Source organism: Neophocaena asiaeorientalis, unplaced genomic scaffold (genome assembly GCF_003031525.2).
Source record: "Neophocaena asiaeorientalis asiaeorientalis breed wild unplaced genomic scaffold, Neophocaena_asiaeorientalis_V1.1 scaffold204, whole genome shotgun sequence".
Lineage (NCBI taxonomy): Eukaryota > Metazoa > Chordata > Mammalia > Artiodactyla > Phocoenidae > Neophocaena > Neophocaena asiaeorientalis.
Genome location: NW_020173922.1, coordinates 4,360,937 through 4,384,511, shown reverse-complemented (window position 1 = coordinate 4,384,511; position 23,575 = coordinate 4,360,937). Strand labels below are relative to the sequence as shown.

At 43.7% G+C, this 23,575-nt stretch overlaps 1 protein-coding gene across 2 annotated transcripts in view; it reads left to right on the top strand.

The window, feature by feature from the left end:
- SIL1 (SIL1 nucleotide exchange factor) overlaps window positions 1–23,575 on the top strand; it is a 282,845-nt gene that overhangs the window by 33,202 nt on the left and 226,068 nt on the right. Inside the window, exon 1 of one of the 2 annotated variants that reach the window (XM_024752380.1) lies at window positions 14,674–14,828. The exons of the other annotated variant lie outside the window; for it this stretch is intronic. The gene's annotated coding sequence lies outside the window, so the exon portion shown is untranslated. Of the gene's footprint in view, window positions 1–14,673; window positions 14,829–23,575 lie in introns of those variants that run through there. 2 annotated transcript variants of the gene reach the window in all.

Here is a 23,575-nt window from a genome sequence, read left to right as displayed (position 1 = left end):
AGGGAGAGGGAAGAATAAGGGAAGAGGATGTTGACATATGCAAATCAGCACCCAGCCTCCTGCCAAATTAGTGTGACACCTGCTTGGGTAGAATTTTCCTTTTATCTCCTATCCGGAGCGGGCCAATTAATTTTTCAGGCTACCAGTTATCCCATAGATGACAGCTCCTCAGACCCTCAGTGAGAGCAGGGTCAACCTCCTTGGCTGCCACACAAACTTGGGATTTTGCCTTTGCCCTTTCTAGGGTCCCCAGGTAGGCTGAACGTCTCAGGGACATCTCTGTCTTGCCCTCAGCTTTTGCTTCGCTTCCCTCAACACTGACTTTGACCTTTCCTACTTTCTCTCCTTTAAGCCTCAGTCCCAGTGTGCAAAATGGGTTGGTTGGTTTTCCTACTTTTGAATCCAAGGAAGAGGAGGCACGAAACACATGGAGGGCAGAGCTAAAGGGGGCAGAATAAGGGAAGCCTGGACAGGGGTGTTTCAAAAACAGTCTCAGACAGAGAATTTCCTGGCGGTCCAATGGTTGGGACTCTTTGCTTTGCTTCCACTGCTCAGGGCACGGGTTCAATCCCTGGTTTGATTGGGGAATCCCTGGGGAACTGAGATCGGGCGGCCAAAAAAACAAAAAAAAAGAAACCTCAGACAGAGATAGTCACTTTGCCTCCATTCTCGCCACTTCCTTTAGTTCCTTTGCCTCCTGTCATCCTGTCATTTCATCCCTCCCATTCTAATTCCCACACATAGCTCGGACAACGTTCATTTACTCTGCTCCTGCCTCGAGGCTACCAGAGAAAACCACAGAACTGTGCCCATTGGCTCCAGGGTCTGATTTCCAGTCGTAGTCAGGCCTCCAATGTCCCTTGGTTATCTTTTTTGTTTTTTTAAATATCTATCTATTTATTTATTTATTGGCTGCATTGGGTCTTCGTTGCTGTGCACAGGCTTTCTCTATTTGCAGTGAGCGGGGGCTACTCTTTGTTGTGGTGCGCAGGCTTCTCATTGTCATGGCTTCTCTTGTTGTGGAGCACTGGCTCTAGGCACTCAGGCTTCAATAGTTGTGGCATGTGGGCTCAGTAGTTGTGACACATGGGCTTAGTTGCTCCGCGGCGTGTGAGATCTTCCTGGGCCAGGGCATGAACCTGTGTCCCTTGCATTGGCAGGCAGATTCTTAACCACTGCACCACCAGGGAAGCCCCCTTGGTTATCTTTGTAATCATCCCCAGCCCTTGATCTCTTTCATTCTTCTGCTATGGGTATTTGGGCTTGTTTCCAGTTTCAGCTGTTATGAATAAGGCTACTATGGATATTCTCATACACTTCTTTTTGTGGACATATATTTTTCTTTTTCCTGGGTAAATATCTAGGAGTGGAATTGTAGGTTATAGGGTAGGTGTATATGTGTATGTTTAACTTTATAAGAAAGTACCAACAACTTTCCAAAATGGTGTACCAGTGGGGCCCTTATTAAAAAGCAAGATCCCTGTGCTCTGTGCTGGACTTACTGAATCAGAATATTCCAGGAATAAAGGAGAGACAGCTGTATTTTTAGAAAGCTCCTTCTGTAATTTTAATGCAGCTAGTTCATTAATTGGCATTTGGAAACCCCTGGACAGCACTAAGAATCTTTACTTTCTTGTTTTTCATTCCCTCCTCAGTAAATGTAATTCTGGCTTCCATGTTCACCATGTGTCATGCTTGTAAATAATGAAATAGTTGACTAACACTGATTTAAGAAGTAAGAACATTTATTTATCTCATATAACAAGAAATCCAGAGGTAAGTAGCTTCAGGTTTGGGTAATTTCACCACTCAGTAATACCATCAAGGGTCCAGGCTTTGGAGAGTTCCCTGGTGGTCCAGTGGTTAGGACTCGGTGCTTTCACTGCTGTGGCCCCGGGTTCAATGCCTGGTTGGGGAACTAAGATCACACACACATACACACAGACAGAAACACATACACAAAGATCCAGGCTTTTCTCATTTGCCTTCCTCAGGGTGTTTGTTCCATTCTTGAGCTTGTCCCCCCACAGTCCTAAGATGGCTGCCACAGCTCTGAACAGCATGAGCTCACATACAACTTTCAAGGCAGGAAAGGAAGGGGTTGAAGATATATATTGTATTGAAAAGGAAAATCTTTTCCATAAGCTTCTAGGCTTATTCCCAAGTCCCTTTGCCCAGAACTAGGTCACTTGTCTATCCTTGGGTTTAAAGGAGTGGGGGAAGGTATACTGAGAAATTATCCAGCCTCCCCTTTAGTGGGAGGTAGTCCTTGTAAGTAGGGAAGGAGGGTGGGAAAATAGCTTTGGGGCAAATAATTAACAGTATCTCCCACAAGACCTCACTACAACTGCTCTTTTGGTCACCTTAATTGCTAGATCCAATGACTTCTCTCCAGTTTTCCTTGTACTTGACCTCTCTGTGATGTTCTACATTGCTGGCTCCCTATTTCTTGAAGCTCTTCTTTTGTTTTCTGCTACATCTCTCTACATCTCACTTCTCCTTGGACTCCTGTCCATTACCTTTCTCCTCTTTTTGGTTGGCATTACCCTGGGTTTTTAACCAGACCCTGTCTGGATACCTCTGAGCTTCTAAACCAAGCAATCCACCCTAACAATGTGACTAAGACCTAATGAGAGCTGTTTGTGGCCTACCCCTTGAATCTTTGTATTTGGCCATGGGCTTCCTTTCCCCCCTATAGTCGTGATTCTCCCTCTGCTATCTATCTCTGGCTCTTCTCTCCATTACAGAGCTATTGCTCTTGATAAGTTTCTTTACTTAAGGGCAGAATTTTTTTTAAAGTTATTTATAACTTCCCATAGGGTAGGTCCTGGAACTGAAGGGCCCATTGTTTTCAAACACTCCTGGGGTTTTCAAATAGAAGTTGAATTGCTCCACAAAATTAAGACATGATGTATTTGGAGTCCCAGAGTTTAAAAGATCAAGAAGAGAGACACTAGAGTCAGTTGAGAGCTGGGTGATGGAAGAGTTGAGAAGGACCTTCAACTTATGGCTGCATAAGAGAATTTGGATAGACATGTCTAGACCTGATTTTTCAAGTGAAACCATGTAGGTTGTGACCCCTCTCTGTGACTGCACAAATTTTTATGTAAAACTTCTGAAGCTACCATGTAAGTGTTGTGACTTGATTTCAGACAGACATCAGTGAGGGGGCCAAGGTTTATGAGGCTGGCATTGTGGACAGCGCCACATCTGAGTCATACCCAGACTATTGAAGTCTCTCTCTGATCTCTTAGCCTCTGACCTGAAACTGCTTCCAGCCCACCCTCCATGTAGCTGTCAGAAAAATCTAAGACACAAACCTAGGTCATTTTCTTGTGGGATCTTACCCTGACCACGGATTGAACCCTGTGCCCTGTGTAGTGGGAGCACAGTCTTAACCACTGGACCGCCAGGGAAGTCCGCTTTAATCTTTTTTAAAATTTATTTTTCTTTAATTATTTGGCTGCACTGGGTCTTAATTGCGGCTTGAGGGATCTTCGTTGCTGCTTGTGGGATCTTTAGTGGTGTGTGGAATTTTTAGTTGCAGCATGCGGGATCTTTTAGTTCTGGCATGCAGAATCTTTAGTTGCAGCATGCGAACTCTTAGTTGCGGCATGTGGGATCTAGTTCCCAGACCAGGGGTCGAACTGGGACCCCTGCATTGGGAGCGTGGAGTCTTAGCCCCTGGACTACCAGGGAAGTCCCCTGCTTAAATCTTTTAATGACTCTCTAGTTAGTGTTTTTCAAACCTGGGGCTCATGGATCACTGTGGATGTATTCTCAGGGGTCTTCAGTACCCTTTAAGAAATGTATTATTTGGGACTTCCCTGGTGGTCCAGTGATTGAGAATCCGCCTTCCAATGCAGGGGACGCGGGTTCAATCCCTGGTCAGGGAACTAAGATCCCACGTGCCACGGGCAACTAAGCCCACGTGCTCTAAAGCTTTCACACCACAACTAGAGAGCCAGCATGCCACAACTACTGAGCCCTGTGCTGCAATAAAAGGTCCCGCATGCCGCAACGAAGATCCCGCATGCCACAACTGAGACCCGATGCAGCCAAATAAATGAATAAATATTAAAAAAAGAAATGTATTATTTAATTTCGGGATTAATTTTTTTAAATGTAAGCATAGTCTGTAATACCCAGATGACTACCTTATAGCCAAACACTTTGAGATTTTAGTGTTGGTTTGCACTTGTATTTATTGATTGGGTTGGTGAGAAGTGATCTTCTGAAATGACAGCATTTAATTTTTTTAAATTTAATTAATTAATTAATTAGTCTGCGTTGGGTCTTCATTGCTGTGCGTGGGCTTTCTCTAGTTGTGGCGAGTGGGGGCTACTCTTCATTGCAGTGCGTGGGCTTCTCATTGCAGTGGCTTCTCTTGTTGTGGAGCATGGGCTCTAGGTGTGTGGGCTTCAGTAGTTGTGGCACACAGGCTCAGTAGTTGTGGCTCATGGGCTCTAGAGCGCAGGCTCAGTAGTTGTGGCGCATGGGCTTAGTTGCTCTACAGCATGTGGGATCTTCCTGGACCAGGGCTCAAATCCATGTCCCCTGCATTGGCAGGCAGATTCTTAACCACTACGCCACCAGGGAATTCCCCAGCATTTAATTTTTTTTTTTTTTTTCAGCATTTAATTTTTAATGCTGTAATTATTTTTATCTCATTGTTCAAAGATATATCCTCAGCACCCAGAACAGTGTCTGGCACATTGTAGGTGTTCAGTAAAGATTTGTTGAATAAATGAATGAAGGAAACATCTCAAACTGGTTTCTGATATCCTTGGGGATTTGCTACAGTTTGAGATCTCCTTAGCATGGCATGTGAGGCTCTTCACAATCAAGCTAGGAATACTCGACTGGTAATTTTACCAGACAGTCTGGGCAGGATGTGGAGGCGTAGTCCTTTTTAGAAAATAAAAAAGCAAAAGTATAAAGGATTTATGTACATTCTGACAGGGCAGACATGATATGCAAATTACTTGCAAATATAATGCAGATGGCATGCAACTCCTCATGCAAATGAGTGTCCTGTCTTTGGAAACAACTGCTGGAGCATTCACTAATTTGTCTGTGATACTGGCAGTAAATCTTTTAAGGGCTTAGGATGCAAGTTGCTTTGGTGGGGATGTGTGTATACTGGGGAGGAGGAGGTGGTGGGAGGAAGTCTCTTAAATGTCAGTGTGGTGCTGTAAGCCTGAAGCTTAGTATGAAGCTTAATACAGTATGCAGCTTAATATGAAGTTATTCCTCCATGATATTCCAAAGACTGGCTTTTTGGATTCGGCAGAGGGTGTGGGGGCAATGAAATGCAACTCCTTGTACCCTTTCAACTCTTTGGCAACCTCACATCTTCTGTCCCACCCATCTCACACTGCCCAAGCTCTGGTCTACTGGAGCAGAGAGTCAGAAATCCCTGGCCTCAGGTTCTCACCATGAGGACTGCAGAAGAGCCTATGATAAGAGCTCTTGTAAATCATGTCTGAGGGAGGTTAATGTGGTGGGAGGATGTGGTGTTCTGCATTTCCTAATCTCTTGACAAGAAAAATTTAGCTGAATTTCTGCTAGACCTATTTGAAAAAGATGGTTGGTTACAAGAAGCATGGGGGCTTTCTGAGAAATATTGCTGCTTAATTTCAATGCCAATGATGCAGTATCTCACTAAGTTGGAAGCTTACTTGGAAATCTAAAGGAAAAAAATGTCAACTGTGATTTTTTTCATTATAAAACCTGTTCTTCCCTGTTCCTGATGTAAAAGGAAATTTTTGGTTACACAGACTCTTCTACAATGATTATAACAATGTTGGGCAAATGAAATAAAAGAGCCTCTAGTAGATACACTTTGAAATAACTCAAAATCTGTTTTTTCTCTGACACTTTGCTTTGCAATCAGAACTGGGTTCAAACTCCCACCTCCCAGATACACAAACTTGGCAACTTACTCAACTTTTCTGAGGCTCAGTTTCCTCATCTGTAAAATAGGAATAATAGTAGAAACCTCATGAAGTTGCTAGCAGGGTTAAATGAGATAATGCATGTACTTAGCACAGTGCCTGGGTCATAGTAAGCATTCAGTAAAGTAGTTATTTGCAGTGGTCATCTGTGGATTTGCTGCCTCGAGTCCATTCACCCTGCATCTGCTATCTGTTCCACATTTCCTTCTGGTGAAACATCATTCTCTCCTCAGTCCGTGTTGTTCTAGTGAAACTGACTCCACCCTCAGCACCAGGAGTAGAGCCCGTGACTTACCTTTAAACCAATCAGACGATTCCATCCTCCAGGCCACAGTGATTGATTAAAAAATGGGGCCATACATGGAGTTACCATATGATCCAGCAATTCTACTCCTAGGTGTACACCCAAGGGAATTTAAAACAGGTCTTCAAATAAAAATTTGTATAGGAATGTTCATAGCAGCATTATTCATAACAATGAAAAATGGAAACAACCCAAATGTCCATAATGTGATGAGTGGATAAATAAAATGTTGGTATATTCATACAAGGGTAATATTATTCAGCCATAAAAAGGAATGAAGTACTAATTCATGCTACAACATGGATGAAACTTGAAAACATTGTGCTAAGTGAAAGAAGACAGGCCATATGTTATATGATTCCATTTATATGAAATATGCAGAATAGGCAAAGCTACAGGGACAGAAAGTACACTAGTGACTGCCAGGGATTGGAGGAAGGGAGAATGGGGATGATTGCTAATGGGTCTGCGGTTTCTCTTTGAGGTGCTGAAAATGTTTTGGAATTAGATAGTGGTGATAATTGTACAACATTGTGAGTACGCTAAAAACTACTGAATTTCATACTTTAAAAGGATGAATTTTTAGTAACTGAATTATGTCAATTAAAAAAAAACTAAACTTGGGACTTCCCTGGTGGTCCAGTGGCTAAGACTATGCCCTTCCATTGCTGGGAGTGCAGGTTCCATCCCTGGTTGGGGAAGTTCCTCATGCCGCGTGGTGCAGCCAAAACACTGCCCCCCCAAAACAAAAAACACTAAACTTAAAAAATAAGGGCACATGACTCAAGCAGGCCAATGCAAGCCAATAAGACTCAATCCAATTATTTAGAGCTATAAGGGTAGCAAACTAGTTTCCCTCTTGCAGGTCTCCAACTTGAGAGAATACAGGGTCTGAACGTGCTGACCTGTCTTGCTTTGTGTAGAGCCTGAGACTGAATTATCCCACCCAGGTGATAGTAGATCCAAGCCATGGAAAGATCAAGACCTGGTTATACATTGGAGTTTGTCTGTGACCTTCCTGGTTTTAGGACTGAAAGTCCTGTGTCCCATGTTGGTCACCCTAGTTGGAGCTCTAAACCTACCTCTGCTTGACACTCAGGACTCTGCCTGTAGACTCTCCACGTACGTGAGTCAATAAATTCCGTTTTTGTTTTAGCAAGTGTCATGGGTTGGGTTTTCCAGAGGCAGGAACTGAGACTGGGTTCAGGGTACCAGATGTTCATAGGGAACAATACCTATGAAAGGAAGGAGGCAGAAGAAGATTGGGTGGAGGAAGAAGTCCTTCACCAATCCAAGAGAGAGCTCTGGAACTAGTATTGCCCTTCAGAGAGTCCCACACTGAACCAAAATGGTGGGCCCACCATATGCTTCTTTGCTTCTTTTCACCTGCAAACTTATAGTCATCCTTCAAGTCTCAGTCTAAATGTTACCTTTTGGGGGAGTCCTTTCCTGGAGCCATCAGTGTTGTTAAAGTCCCATGGCATTTAGAGCATATGTAGCAATCTGATTAACTAGTAATTGTTTTTTAGTTTTATGTTGTCTTCCTCGCAGTCTTCTAGCTTCATGAAGGAAGGGACTGTTCTGGCTAGCTATTTCTAGGTAACAAACTATCCCAAACCTTAGTGGCCTAAAGCAGAGGTTGGCATAGTAGGACCCATGTGCCAGATCCAGCCTACCACCTGTTTTTTTGGTTGTTGTTGTTTTTAAATTAATTAATTAATTAATTAATTTTTGGCTGCACTGGGTCTTCGTTGCTGCGTGGGCTTTCTCTAGTTGCGGCGAGTGAGGGCTACTACTCTTTGTTGCGGTGCGCAGGCTTCTCATTGCGGTGGCTTCTCTTGTTGCGGAGCACGGGCTCTAGGCACGTGGGCTTCAGTAGTTGTGGCACACGGGCTTCAGTAGTTGCGGCTCACAGGCTCTAGAGTGCAGGCTCAGTAGTTGTGGTGCACAACTACCGAGTTGTGGGCTTAGTTGCTTTGCGGCATGTGGGATCATCCTGGACCAGGGCTCGAACCCGTGTCCTCTGCATTGGCAGGTGGATTCTTAACCACTGCACCACACCTGTTTTTATATAACTGAAAAACTAAGAACTTTTTTTCACATTTTTAAGGGGTTGTAAAAGAAACCCCCTAAACAAGAACAATACGTGACAGAGTTGGTACGTGGCCCACAAAGCCTAAAGTATTTACTATCTGGCCCTTTATAGAAGAAGTTTGCCAAAACAACCATTCTGTTACATCTCATGATTTTGTGCAACAGGACTTCAGGAAGGGTTTGGTTGGATGATTCTTCTGCTCTATGTGATATTGACTGGCACCGCTCATCGGCACTCAGCTAGAAATTGGTCTGGTCTAGAGGGTCCAAGAAGGCTTCACTCACATGTCTGGTACCTTGGCAAGTCAGCTGGAAGCCTGGGCTCAGCTGGGCCCCTTTCCATACTGTCCCTCCCTCAGAGTAATTGGACTTATGAAAGAGTGGCTCAGGTATCCAAAAAACCAAAATGGAAACTCTGAAAGATGGGGCTTATAATTGAAGAGTGTCACTTCTTCTGTACTCCATTGGTCAAAGCAGTCACAGGCCAACCCAGATTCAAAGGGAGGGGAAATATAACCCACCTCTGAATGACAGGAGTGCAAAAAAGTTGAGGCTTTCTTTAATTTACTTGAGGACTAAGTCAGCTCACTAACCATATATTGCCAGCTCTTAGCATACCACCTGGCTTATGAACTCAATAAATTTGTTAACTAATGGATATACTCTGGTAGATAAAAGCTGACCTATTTGTAATATGAAAATATTAGATTTGCAGCTAGACCAAAGCTGAGGTCTAACTGGACTCTCAGAAGCGCTCCATTCCACATGTTCCATGGGTCATCTCTACCATGCCGCATCTCTCAGAGTATTTGAACTTCAGTTTCCTTTTTGGTTAATGAGGGACAATGTATCCTGCATCTCACAGGATTCCTATGAGAATTAAATGGTATAATGAATGCAAGAAAGTGATATAAACTGTAAAGTTCTGTTTAACATTAGGTTGTCATTATTATCATTGTTCCCCAGGATGAGGAGTGGACAAGGCCAGAGCCCCTAGATCCCCAGCCCTGGAGAAGGACCCCTTAACCTTACCCCACTCTTCAGCTCTTACCCCTGCTAGTTCCTGAGGAACACACATTAGGAGGGTTCCCATGGCTGTGCAGTCCAGTTCTAGCCAGGGAAGATTTATTTCCCCACAGTGGCTCTAATGATGGTTCGATGGGTCTCATAATTCCATAATGATCTTGGTGCCAATGCCTCCCACCCTGGGCGTCTCTGCAGAGGCTGTGGGGAAATGGGAAGCCACACTAGGTAAACAGATAAGAATGATTAGTTGCATGTGACCAGCCCCTTGACACCTGAGCTGGTCTGTTGTGTGCTCCAACATATGGACTAATAAAGACACTGCTGAGAAAAACCACATTCAACTTGTCACTCTAACCCAGCTCAGAAAATGCAGTATTCTTTTCCCCAGAAGAACCCCCTTGAAACCCTCTGTTCCAGAGACACTGCCATACCTTTCGTTTTTTTGTATCTCATTTTTGACTGGAAGGAGGATTTGTCTGCCTTAGTAATACCTCTTCCAACCTTTCTGCAAAAGCTCCTATAGAGTCTGGGCATGATGTATAATATGTGTGTAATATGTGTATGTCTGAGAGTGGGATAATTACTTAGAATATAAGTAGGGATATAAAGCCGGATCCCCTGTGTGAGTCTGTAAGTACCCACATGTGTATATGTGTGTGATTTAACTTTGCCCAGCTTCTAGCACAACATCTGTGTAGCCAACAGGCATGGAAAAGAATAGTAATAGCTAAGAACTATTCAGCACACTGTGCCAGGCACCGGGCTGAAAACTTTATATATATTATCCCATTTAATCTCCATAACAATTACTGAGGTGAGTACTAATATTATCTCCTTTTTACAAATAAGGAAACACACCTCTAACATTGCTTAAAGTTAAAACAACTTGCTTAGCTAGTGAGGGGCAGTCAGGACTTAAAACGTCTGTCCAATTTCAAAGCCTGTTCGTACACTGGTCTACAACCCCAATTCTAGGCTCTCTGCTGACAACGATATTGGATTTGATGATCCAACGTCCTGTGACGTGCCACATGGCAAGCCTTATTCTCCACATGTGATCTCCCAAAGCTTTGGTGCTTGGGGACCTTTATTAGGGACAATGTCAGAGGAGAGAAGGGTTCAACCAATAGAGTACGGCAGAAATAATGCTACATGACTTCTGAGGCTAGATCGTAAAAATACCATGCACCTTAATGCTTGGTTCTCTTGGGATGCTCATTCTTGGAAACCAGCCACTAAGTTGTGAGGAGGCCAAGCAGATCCTGGGAGAGGCCACTTGTCAGTGTCTTGGCTGACAGCCCCAGCTGAGGTCCCAACTGCCAGCCAGCGGCAACTGCCAGCCATGTGAGTGAGAACCATGCCTTAGTTGAGCCACGCCAGTGGACGGTGCATAGAGCAGAGTCTATTCTTCCCTGCCAAGCCCTGCCCAAATTGCTAAATAAATGACTGTGGATGCTTTGTTATGTGGCTGTAGCTGTCTGCTCTGTGTGTGTGTTCCTGTGATTCAGTGCCTTTGTGGGTGCCCATAGGCAGTACATTTGTGTCAAATGTCTGTGTACATGAGTAGGTGTGTGGTTGAAGGTGTTTCTGGAGACAGAATCATGGTTCTTGGGGTTTAGCTTTGGCCTCAGTGGGAGCTGTTTGGTGAGAACCCTTTGAATTTTTTTTTTTTTCTTTCGGTATGCGGGCCTGTCACTGTTGTGGTCTCTCCCGTTGCGGAGCACAGGCTCCGAACGCGCAGGCTCAGCAGCCATGGCTCACGGGCCCAGCCGCTCCGCGGCATGTGGGATCTTCCCGGACCGGGGCACGAACCTGTGTCCCCGGCATCGGCAGGTGGACTCTCAACCACTGCGCCACCAGGGAAGCTCCTCCCCTGAGCTTCTTGCTCTCAGCTTCTTGCTTCTTCCATGTTGGCAGCTCGATTTAGCTTTTCTGGGAACCCAGAGAGCTCTCTCTAGCTTCACAGTCCTGCCCTTGTACTGACTCTCAGCCTCTCAGGACCTCTAAAGCACTGTTTCTAACAGAGCTTTTAGCGGTGATGGAAATGTTTCATAATCTGCACTGTCCAATATGGTAGACATTAGCCACATTAGCTCTTGAGCACTTGAAATGTGACTGGTGTGACTAAGGAACTGAGCTTAAAATTTTATTTAATTTTAATTAATTTAAATCTAAATACTGCATGTGGCTATTGGCTACTGTGCTGGACAGCATAGCTCTGAAGAGTTCAGAGAGAAGAGTTTTTCTTTTATTTGTAAAATGGGGATAAAAATTGGCCCCATCTGCCTCATAGGGCTGTCTGAAGCAAACAAGATGATGAATGTGAAAAAGTTTTATTCACATAAGGGATCTGGAAAGATAGACAGAAGTGTGAACTTATAGCTCTTTGTTAAAATTTCTGTTTTATGGCCCTTGCTGGACTGTGTTGATTTGATCTGTTTACATTTCTGTGTCTCTCATCTGACTCTGAGCTCTTTAAGGGTAAGAACAGGTGGGATAGTATCAGAGATGTATCCTCACCGCATGTAGCACAGTACTCATGTTCAAGTAAATAAAATGTCTGGAGTTCAGAAGTGATTCCTGGCAGCAGGATTTAAAGTGTATGGTGAGGGACTTCCCTGGTGGTGCAGCAGTTAAGACTCTCCATGCTCCCAATGCAGGGGGCCCGGGTTCGATCCCTGGCCAGGGAACTAGATCCCACAATCATGTCGCAACTAAGAGTTTGTATGCCACAGCTAAGGAGCCCACCTGCTGCAACTAAGACCTGCTGCAACCAAATAAATAAATTAATTAAATAAAAAAAAATAAAGTGTATGGTGAGAGCTGGGATTGGGGGGTACACACAGAGGAGGGGGCAGGACAATGGGGTGGTGAGACAGAGAGCTAGGGCTCCGGCTCCCCACACTCAACATTCTAGGGCCATCCAGAGAGAGCAGGGAGCCAATTCCTGATGTCAGGAATGCTTTCACACAACTGGGTATCAGGCTTGTCGGAGATTAATTGGGAAAGTTTGATCAGAGGAGAAATGATCTATTCACACATTTTGCTTGTTGAGGTAGGCCAGAGGTAGGCCAGATCGATCATAGCCCTCTGCCTAGCCAGGGCTCTGGGGGTGGGTGCTGCTGTGGTTTCCCTTAATTGATGGTGGCAAGGTTGAAGGTGGTTCCCCAGGCTTTTTACCTTTCCAAGGTTTTGCTCTTCTGGGGAGTGAAAGAGGGAACTTGGAAGCTCTCCAACAGAGTTGTAAGGGACAGAAGGCTTTTTAGTTGTTGTTTACTTATTGAAAAGGAAATTTAAAACTATTTCCGCTCAATTCCAAGAGTAATACAGGGAAACAGAGAAGAGACCAACGTAATCCCACCACCCAATCTGATCCTTGGATTTCAAACTTTCCACCTTTACAGTGGTCCTCCTTGTTTGGGGGCCACAAGAGTAGAGGCAATCTGCTTAGGCCCAGCCCTGCACTCTGATTTTAGCAGCTCAATAGGCTTGAGCTTGGAGCTAGTTCCCCTGGGAAGGGGTTCTCAATCAGGGCTTTTAGAGGTTTGGGGATTGGGGGGACACAGAATTTTCCTTCTGCACATATTTGAGCTGGTTAGATCTGTCCCAAGAAGGAAGCCAGGCTCCTGTGAGTGTTGGCAGCTCTGTGTCCAGCTGGACTCTTCTCTTGGCTCATGCGTTTAAGTATGAATTCTGAGATTTGAGTTATTCTATTTTTAAGCATCTTACTCTTGTAGTACTTTATTAATATCTTTTTTATAACTTGTGTCAGGCTCAGTTGTAATTTATATGTTCACTATGCAATGTACCACTGATGCAGTAAATACTTGTTGAACATTTATTATCTGTCCTCATGGTACTAGGCAGTGACACAAACTAGAATTATTCCTGGGCCCAGCTATTCTCACCAGCCTCCTGGGTGTTCCATGGGAAAAGTGAGCTGTTCCCTGTCCTTTCCCACCCAGTCCCGGGGAAGTATCTTATGTAGGTTTTTCTAATAAAGTGGCACTACTCACTGAAGCCTAGGGGCTTGTTCTCTCTTCCCAGGCTACTAACCAAAGTTTGTTCATGGCTGTGAAGTCAATCATCCATCTGGTTGAAGTAAACATAATCAAGAAAGTAGATTAACTGCTAGAAGCTCACATGATACATGGAAAAGGGAAAGGAACTAAACAGATAGGTTGATTGTTTGCTCTTATTGTTTAGATTATCCTTTCTCTGACTTAAATTCCCAGTTTTAGCACTTTCAGACTGTATGAACTTGTATAAGTCTTTCAACCTCTTTGAGCCACAGCTTCCCCATCTATAAAATGGGGGTGACAGCTCTGATCTTAAGAAGTTATGAGGGGCTTCCCTGGTGGCACAGTGGTTAAGAATCCACCTGCCAATGCAGGGGACACAGGTTCGAGCCCTGGTCCAGGAAGATCCCACATGCCGCAGAGCAACTAAGCCCGTGCGCCACAACAACTGAGCCTGCGCCCTAGAGCCCGTGAGCCACAACTACTGAAGGCTGCACGCCTAAAGTCCATGCTCCACAATGAGAGAAGCCATCGCAACGAGAAGCCTGTGCACTGCAACGAAGAGTAGCCCCCACTCGCTGCAGCTAGAGAAAGCCCGCGTTCAGCAACAAAGATCCAATGCAGCCAAAAAAAAAAAAAAAGAAGTTATAAGAAGTAAATATAATGTATACACAACACCTGGCATATATAAATAAGATATTCAGTGGTAGAACGGAATTAGAGCTGATGGTGACTTTTATTTTTAAAATAATTAGTCGTTTTCAATTCACACATTACATAAGTATATAAAGTAGGTGACTTGCTGGTGCCCTATTCTGCATAAATTTTCTAAGGACTGTTTATTGCTTCAGGCTTCTTACTGCTTTATCCCAACTGAGTCACACCAGTTTGATTTTTTACTCCCTACCACCTCTAGGTTTCTTTTTGGCCACACTATGCGGCTTGTGGGAATCTTAGTTCTTCAACCAGGAATCGAACCCACGTACCCTGCAGTGGAAGCCCGGAGTCTTAACCCCTGGACCACTAGGGAAGGCCCACCTCTGACTTCTTTCTGATGATCCTTCCGCTAGAAAGAAGTTAAGCTCTGGTTTAGGAGCAAAACTAGCCCCGCGGGTACCTCACGCTGGCGGAGGAATACTGGGATAAATAAGTTCCAGGAGGTTTGCTCAGATACACGCTAGGGGGCGGGACTTAACAGAAGCCGGGAGGGGTGGGGCTGACAACTCCGCGTGCGGGAAAGGGAGTGAGGCGGTCGTACGCTGTCCGGAAGACGGCAGTTGGGCGTGGAGGCGAGTGACATAATAGCCGCGCGCTCACGGCTTCTGACGGTGGCCGCTGCGTCTGCGTACAGGGAGCTGGTTGCCGCTGCGGCCGCCTGGAATTGTGGGGGTTGTGTCTGCCCCTCGGCTACCGGGCGGGAAGCCGAAGGTAGGGGCGGTGAGGGCTGCCTGGCCCTGGGCCTGGGCTTGGGGCTCAGGGCGCTGCCCGGGTCTCCTCCTGCCAGAGGCCCCGGCGCCTTCCCAGTACTGCTGTGGGGTCCCTGCATATCGCCCCCCTGCAGTGTCTGCGAAGCGGGACGTACAAGGGGGCTCTGAGCTCCTCACTGGTTTCCTCAGACCTGGCCTCTCAGCCCAAGGCTGCCTTCCCTACTTTTCCCTCTCAAAACGTCTCCCGTAACCCTGTTTAAAGGCCAGGAGATGAGGCAGTGGGCCTCCGAGACGGGCTTTTGGCTTCGCATCTGTTTTAGTTCCCTTCCCTGTTCCCTTTTCCCGGCCTCAGTTTCTGCATTTGTCCAGCTGCTCCAGTGTTGACATTCTGGTGTCTCTTCACCATGTGGAATTGAGCCCTACCCGCGTCGTATTTCCACTCCTGTCTTGTGTTATCCTTTGCCCTGGTAGATGAAATACTTGCCTTTAAAGTAGGGGTTAGAGACTTGGGTGTGTTTCAGATCACCCAGAAGGTTGTTCATATCCCTGGATTTTACTTACAGGAATTTCGGGTAAAGTGGGGCATGGGCACCTGCAATCCTTCCCAGGTGGTTCTGATTTAGGTGGTCCAGAAATCCTCGCTTTGAAATTCTCTGCCAAAGAAGGCAGAAGAAAATCATTTGAAATATGAGCCACATGTGGGAAAAACAAGGAGTCAGGAAATGCCCAGCACCTAAGAGGCCAGTGGGGGTTTTCTTTGCACTAAAGGAGCTAGAGGGCTGTTTGATGCCTTAAAAAATAATAATAATTTAAAAAATATGATTCATATGTAAGATCAATTTTCTGATACTTTTAAATGCTTAGCCTCGATTCAGGTCCAGCTGGCTTTCTGGCCTAAATAAAACAAAACAAAAAGGCAGACTGCTTTGGGGGATTGAGGGGGTTAGATTAAACCCAGACTAGGTAGGCAGGTAAGGAATGAATCCTACATGTTTGCTAAGAGAAGAAATTGATTTTTATAAACACAGTGCTTGTTTTGACAGTGGGAAAGATGTGTTTTGTATCTGCGTGTGTTTTTAGCTCCCAACCTACCCAAGCTCTTTTCTTTTATGATAAAACTAGCCAGATTTGGAGATTGGATAGGATTTTGATGGGAGTCAGGACATGAGGATATTAGGATTGATGTTTGTTCAAAATGGATCAGGACTTGGTCTGTGGCTTCAGTTGAGAACATGGACCTTGGGTTTTAAAGGTGTTGCCACACCAGATTTATTTTTACCTTTCTTTTGAGTGTTTGGTGAATTTTATCAGCTAATTAATACATGTGCTGTTCTGATGAAATTGGCAACAGAAGAGACTTATTGCTCCCATTTTACAGACGATGGGAATGGGGAGTATGTTAGTGGGGATGTGGTAGCTCAGGAATGAGAAATTGCCTTGCCCTCTGATTCCTGCTTTCTTCACCTTTCCTGCTGTCTTTGAATACGAGCTATTCTCTGCAGAGGCCAATTTTGAGCCCTGGTGTGTTTCATTGACAGGAGAAAAGGATAATGAAGTGAAACTGAAAGTTAAAAAAAAGGGTTTGAAATGAACATGCCAGAACTTAATTCTCACTGAGTCTTGTTCTCCTTTAGAATGGTATGTGTAGGTGCAAGTGGACGGGGTTGTGGGTGGCATCACTTAAGTGATATGGCCTTTGTTTTTTGTTTCTGTTTTTTTTGGCCGCACCACACGGCATATGGGATTTTAGTTTCCTGACCAGGAATCGAACCTGTGTCCCCTGCATTGGAAGTGGAGTCTTAAACACTGGACTGCCAGGGAATTCCCATATAAAAAAAATTTTTTTTTTGATATGGCCTTTGAACAAAGTAGTTTTGAAAATCCAACTCTGACAGAGACATTTTTGAACCATATGAGAGATCAGTTTCATTAATACATGATACCATACTTTTTTTTTTTTTAAACCCCAAATGGCATGGGTAAGCAGTCCTGTCCCTTGACTTCAGATGAATTAACAGTTCATTTGAAGTGGACCTAGTGGTGAACATGAGTTTTTTTTTTTTTGGCCACATGGCGTGGCTTGTGGGCTCTTAGTTCCCCTACCAGGGATTGCACCCGGGCCTTCGGCAGTGAAAGGGCAGAGTCCTAACCACCGGACTGCCAGGGAATTCCCTGAACATGAGTTTTAAAAAAAATTTATTTATTTATGGCTGCATTGGGTCTTCGTTGCTGCGCGCCGGCTTTCTCTAGTTGCGGCGAGTGGGGGCTACTCTTCGTTGCAGTGTACGGGCTTCTCACTGTGGTGGTGGCTTCTCGTTGTGGAGCATGGGCTCTAGGCGCGTGGGCTTCAGTAATTGTGGCGCACAGGCTCAGTAATTGTGGTGTGTGGGCTCTAGAGCGCAGGCTCAGTAGTTGTGGTGCACGGGCTTAGTTGCTCCATGGCATGTGGGATCTTCTTGAACTGGGGCTCGAACCCGTGTCCCCTGCATTGGCAGGTGGATTCTTAACCACTGCGCCACCAGACAAGCCCCTGAACATGAGTTTTGATTCTGAATCTATTTCTTATTAGCCATATGACCTTGGACAAGTTCTTTCACCTCGTAGGGTTGGTTTTTCCAATGGATAAAAATGGGAATAATATTTTAAAGAGTGGTTAAATGAGGTAGTAATATGAAAGCTCTTGGGACATAGGAATGCAATAACTGTTTTCACCCTCAAAGAATGAAGATTTGCTATAAATGAGAATATTCAAAAAGACAGGAGCGTTTGTAAAGGAAAGTTGTGCCTTTTTCCATATAGGTGGATGCCTTCTAATTGTTATTTCATTTATGTTTGTGGATTCATGCTCAGACCTTCTCATCCTGCCTCCTGTCTTTTTCTTCATTCATTTTTTTAACATCTTTATTGGAGTATAATTGCTTTATTTTACAATATTGTGTTAGTTTCTGCTGTATAACAAAGTGAATCAGTTATATGTTTACCTATATCCCCATATCCCCTCCCTCTTGCGTCTCCCTCCCACCCTCCCTATCCCACCCATCTAGGTGGTCACAGAGCATAGAGCTGATCTCCCTGTGCTATGCGGCTGTTTCCCACTAGCTGTTTTACATTTGGTAGTGTATATATGTCCATGCCACTCTCTCACTTCGTCCCAGCTTACCCTTCCTCATGTCCTCAAGTCCATTCTGTATGTCTCCGTCTTTCTTCCTGTCCTGCCCCTAGGTTCTTCAGAACCATTTTTTTTTTTAAGATTCCATATATGAGTTAGCATATGGTATTCTCTTTTCTTTTCTTTTCTTTTTTATTTTTATGGGGTGTAGATATTCTTACACCTGTTTTATAGTTTAGGAAATGTAGAGCCAGGGAGTGGTCTCAGTTAATGGTACTCATGATAGGGTTTTTTTTTTTGAATTTTATTTATTTTTTTATACAGCAGGTTCTTATTCTGCGGCATGTGGGATCTTCCCAGACCGGGGCATGAACCCGTGTCCCCTGCATGGGCAGGCGGACTCTCAACCACTGTGCCACCAGGGAAGCCCACATGACTCTTTTTGAATTATGGTTTTCTCAGGGTATATGCCCAGTAGTGGGATTGCTGGGCTGTATGGTAGTTCTATTTTTCATTCATTTTCTATCCTTTCCTGAGTGAAGCTGTGCTGTGGAGGCCATCTGCCAGTTTCTTGGAGTAAGCCTCTTTTCAGGAGAGCTAATCTGAACATTCTTACAATGCCAGCCCCTTGGTTGTGGATTGCTGGGGATTTTTCTCTGGGGCCTCAGCTGGTGCTTAGATCACGCTCTGTAGCACAGGAATCTCTAATGCCTGGATTTGGTGTCAATTTGGAGACCTGTCCTTGTGGAGCTAATCTTTTCTCTTTCTGAGCAAGGATGAATGCTTTATCCTTCTCTGAGTTGGCTTTAAGCTGAAAGCCTTAGTCTTCCATAACATAGAGCTTCTTATTTTAATTATAAGGAAGGAATATCCTGCCCTTTTCTTTTCTTTATTTACTTTCACCAAGGGTTTTACTGCTGAGTAGGGGAGGAGGATAGCCTGTTCAGGTGGGGCTGTCACCAGGGGCTGGTAACCCCAGATTACTAGCTTCAGCAGTAATTGAGTTTGTCTTTGGGATGAAAACCTCATAAAAGAGTCAGGCTGCTCAGGACACATGTGAAGAACCTGTCAGAATTTTCCTGATTTGTGAAGAGTTTACACCTGTAAACTTGTGTAAACCTGTAAACATCCTCACTTGTGCAATTTTCTACCTTGGAGATAGTGAGAATCCAGGAGCAACTGAACTATGTTTAGCCCAGACTGATACACAAGGGTGTGGTTATGTTGGCTGGCCATGTCTGCTTTCATTCTCCTAATAGTGTCCTAGGCACTATTTGAGGCATTGAGAAGTGACTTAGTCAATTATGGGTTGCTATAACAGGATACCATAGATTGGGTGGTTTAAATAACACTTATTTTCCACAGTTCTGGAGGCCGGAAGTGCAAGATTAGGTGCCAGTATGATGAGGTTCTTGAGGAAACTGGGTTGTCCCTTTGGACATCTAATCAAGTGTTTCTCAACCTTTTTTATTAGCACCTTTTGAGACATTTTTTTCCCTAATTGCCCCCCTGCCTCCAGTCAGTGGAATTTTAATACCACAGATGTACTGTGTATCTGTTTATGTACTGTGGCTCTTTGGAGGGCCACAAACTGTTGTAATATCTAAGATTTTTTTCTTCCCCAAGAATCAGTTTTCACCCCTTTGGGGGTGATTTTGCCCTCATTGAGAATGCATGCTCTTATCCTATATTGTCTCACTAATACAGTCATCAAGGCTTGTTTTCTATCTAGAAATTCTAGCTGTTACGATAAGCTTTTTCAACACCTCAAACACCAAACTAGTGAAAGCAGGAGAATATTATCTCATTCAGTCCTCACATCAACCTTGTAAGATAGTTGGTATTATCCCCATTTTACAGATGAAGTAACTGAAGCTTAGTGAGGTTAAGTGATTTGGTCAAGGTCAAAAAGTTTGGTGTAGTCAGTCTTTAAATCCAGTTCTGATTCTAGAGCTATTTTTGTTGACTCTGCTGCCCATCCCCACTCCTCAGGAGTCTGCAATCATCAGCAGGATAATCAGCCATTCAACTTATTTTCTCAAGGCCCTACTAGGTGCCAAGCCCAATGGAAAATGTTGTGAAAAGAGAGTTCCTGCTGTTGAAGAGATCACTGAGTAACGTCTTACATGTTGTAGATGCCTTAGGGATAGTGCCTTTGTTACCCTCTTCTGTTTGGGCCTCTTATGAGATGGCTGGCTCTAGCTAATGGCTGTCATGCAAAGATTGGAGCTAGCTGGCTTTTAGGAGGGTCAGAGCTGTGGATTTGTCCTTACTAGTTCCATTTTCCAACCAGCAGAGCTGTTTCTAATCACTGAGCATGTTATGTACAGGGTATAAACAAATGGGTGTAGCAGGCCCAGTAAACTCATTGGCCATTAGATGTTTGTAATCATGAGGATTAGTAAGAATGATGTTTATTTCTTTGCTTGTTGATGTTCTTAATAATTCAGAGCAGAAGTTGTTTGTCCCTTTCTGAAGTTATTCTATACTGTCTGCCTCAAAGCCTAATGATAAGAGATTCGGAAAGAAATGGAATATGGGTGGAGGTAGGAGGGATATTTTTACTTGGACTTCTCCAAAGAGGCAGGAATTGAATTTATTCTTTACATTTGCTTCTCTGGTGCCTCCTTGGCCTTGCTCACAGCTGAGCCCAGGTGTTCCTGGTCTAGAAATTGGAGCCTTTGGGTAGTGTCCGATGTTTAGCCCATGTCACATGTCATATCTACACAGAAATGGGAAGGGGTATGTTTATGAGGTCTGCTTGCTGGCTGTCTAGACTGAAAGCATTCTTTTTTTTTTTAAATTTTTTAAATTTTATTTTTTTATATAGCAGGTTCTTATTAGTTATCCATTTTATACATATTACTGTATATATGTCAATCCCAATCTCCCAATTCATCCCACCACCCCCACGCCACGTTCCCCCCTTGGTGTCCATACGTTTATTCTCTACATCTGTGTCTCTATTTCTGCCCTGCAAACCAGTTCATCTGTACCATTTTTCTAGGTTCCACACATATACATTAACATACGATCAAAGAGTGTTCTTCTTATGTTTTACTCTAAGAGTTTTATTGTGTCTGATCTTACATTTAGGTCTTTAACCCATTTTGAGTTTATTTTTGTATATGGTGTTCAGGAGTGTTTTAATTTCATTCTTTTACATCTCTGCATCCCATAGGTTTTGGATCATCGTTTTTTTGTTGTAATTTGTCTCTAGGTATTTTTTGATTTCCTCTTTGATTTCTTCAGTGATCTGTTGGTTATTTAGTAATGTATTGTTTACCCTCCTTGTGTTTGTGTTTTTTATGTCTTTTCCCCTGTAATTGATTTCTAGTCCCATAGTGTTGTGGTCAGAAAATGTGCTTGATATGATTTCAGTTTTCTTAAATTTACTGAGGCTTGATTTGTGACCTGTGATCTGTCCTGGAGAATTTCCGTGTACTCTTGAGAAGAATGTGTAATCTGCTGTTTATTTTAATAAATTTATTCATTTATTTATTTTATTTTTGGCTGCTCTGGGTCTTTGTTGCTGCACGAGGGCTTTCTCTGGCTGTAGTGAGCCGGGGCCACTCTTCGTTGTGGTGTGTGGGCTTCTCATTGCGATGTCTTCTCTTGTTGTGGAACACGAGCTCTAGGCACACAGGCTTCAGTAGTTGTGGCACGTGGGCTCAGTAGTTGTGGCTCATGGGCTCCAGAGTGCAGGGTCAAAGTTGTGGCAATGGGCTTAGTTGCTCCACAGCATGTGGGATCTTCCTGGACCAGGGCTCGAACCCATGTCCCCTGCATTGGCAGGCGGACTCTTAACCACTGCACCACCAGGGAAGCCCTTATCTGCTGTTTTTGGATGGAATGTCCTATAAATAGCAATTAAATCTATCTGGTTGGGGCTTCCTGTAAATAAATGATGACACAATGCATCCATAAAGAGAGAGAGAGGGAGGGAGGGAGGGAGGAAAGAAAAGAACGAAAGAAAGAAAGAAAAGAAAGAAAGAATTGCTAATCAGGAATTAAAAAAAAAATCTATCTGGTCTATTGTGTCATTTAAAGCTTGCGTTTCCTTACTTATTTTCTGTTTGGATGATCTGTCCATTGGTGTAAGTGAGGTGTTAAAGTCCCTCACTATTATTGTGTTACTCTCGATTTCCCCTTTTATAGCTGTTAGCAGTTGCCTTATGTATTGAGGTCCTCCTATGTTGGGTGCATGTATATTTATAATTGTTATATCTTCTTGGATTGATCCCCTGGTCATTATGTAGTGTCCTTCCTTGTCTCTTGTAACATTTTTTATTTTAAAGTCTGTTTTATCTGGCATGAGTATTGCTCTCCTTTGATTTCCATTTGCGTGAAATATCTTTTTCCATCCCCTCACTTTCAGTCTGTATGTGTCCCTAGGTCTGAAGTGGGTCTCTTGTAGACAGTGTATATATGGGTCTTCCTTTTGTATCCATTTAGCAAGCCTGTGTCTTTTGGTTGGAGCATTGAATCCATTCGCGTTTAAGGTAATTATCGATATGTATGTTCCTATGACCATTTTCTTAATTGTTTTGGGTTTGTTTTTGTAGGTCCTTTTCTTCTCTTGTGTTTCCCACTTAGAGAAGTTCCTTTAGCATTTGTTGTAGCGCTGGTTTGGTGGTGTTGAATTCTCTTAGCTTTTGCTTGTCTGTAAAACTTTTGATTTCTCCATGGAATCTGAATGACATCCTTGCCAGGTAGAGTAATCTTGGTTGTAGGTTCTTTCCTTTCATAGCTTTCAATATATCATGCCACTCCCTCTGGCTTGTAGAGTTTCTGCTGAGAAATCAGCTGTTAACCTTATGGGAGTTCCCTTGTATGTTATTTGTCGTTTTTCCCTTGTTGCTTTCAATAATTTTTCTTTGTTTTTAATTTTTGTCAGTTTGATTACTATGTGTCTTGGCATGTTTCTCCTTGGGTTTACCCTGCCTGGGACTCTTTGTGCTTCCTGGACTTGGGTGGCTATTTCCTTTCCCATGTTAGGGAAGTTTTCGACTATAATCTCTTCAAATATTTTCTCGGGTCCTTTCTGTCTCTTCTCCTTCTGGGACCTCTGTAATGCGAATGTTGGTGCGTTTATTGTTGTCCCAGAGGTCTCTTAGTGTGTCTTCATTTCTTTTCATAATTATTTTTTTTAATCTTGTTCCGCGGCAGTGAATTCCACCATTCTGTCTTCCATGTCACTTATCCGTTCTTCTGCCTTAGTTATTCTGCTATTGATTCCTTCTAATGTATTTTTCATTTCAGTTATTGTATTGTTCATCTCTGTTTGTTTCTTCTTTAATTCTTCTAGGTCTTTGTTAAACATTTCTTGCCTCTTCTCAGTCTTTGCCTCCATTCTTTTTCCGAGGTCCTGGATCATCTTCACTATCATTATTCTGAATTCTTTTTCTGGAAGGTTGCCTATCTCCACTTCATTTAGTTGTTTTTCTGGAGTTTTATCTTGTTCCTTCATCTGGTACATAGTCCTCTGCCTTTTCATTTGTCTGTCTTTCTGTGAATGTGGTTTTTGTTCCACAGGCTGCAGGGTTGTAGTTCTTCTTGCTTCTGCTGTCTGCCCTCTGGTGGATGAGGCTATCTAAGAAGCTCATGCAAGTTTCCTGATGGGAGGGACTGGTGGTGGG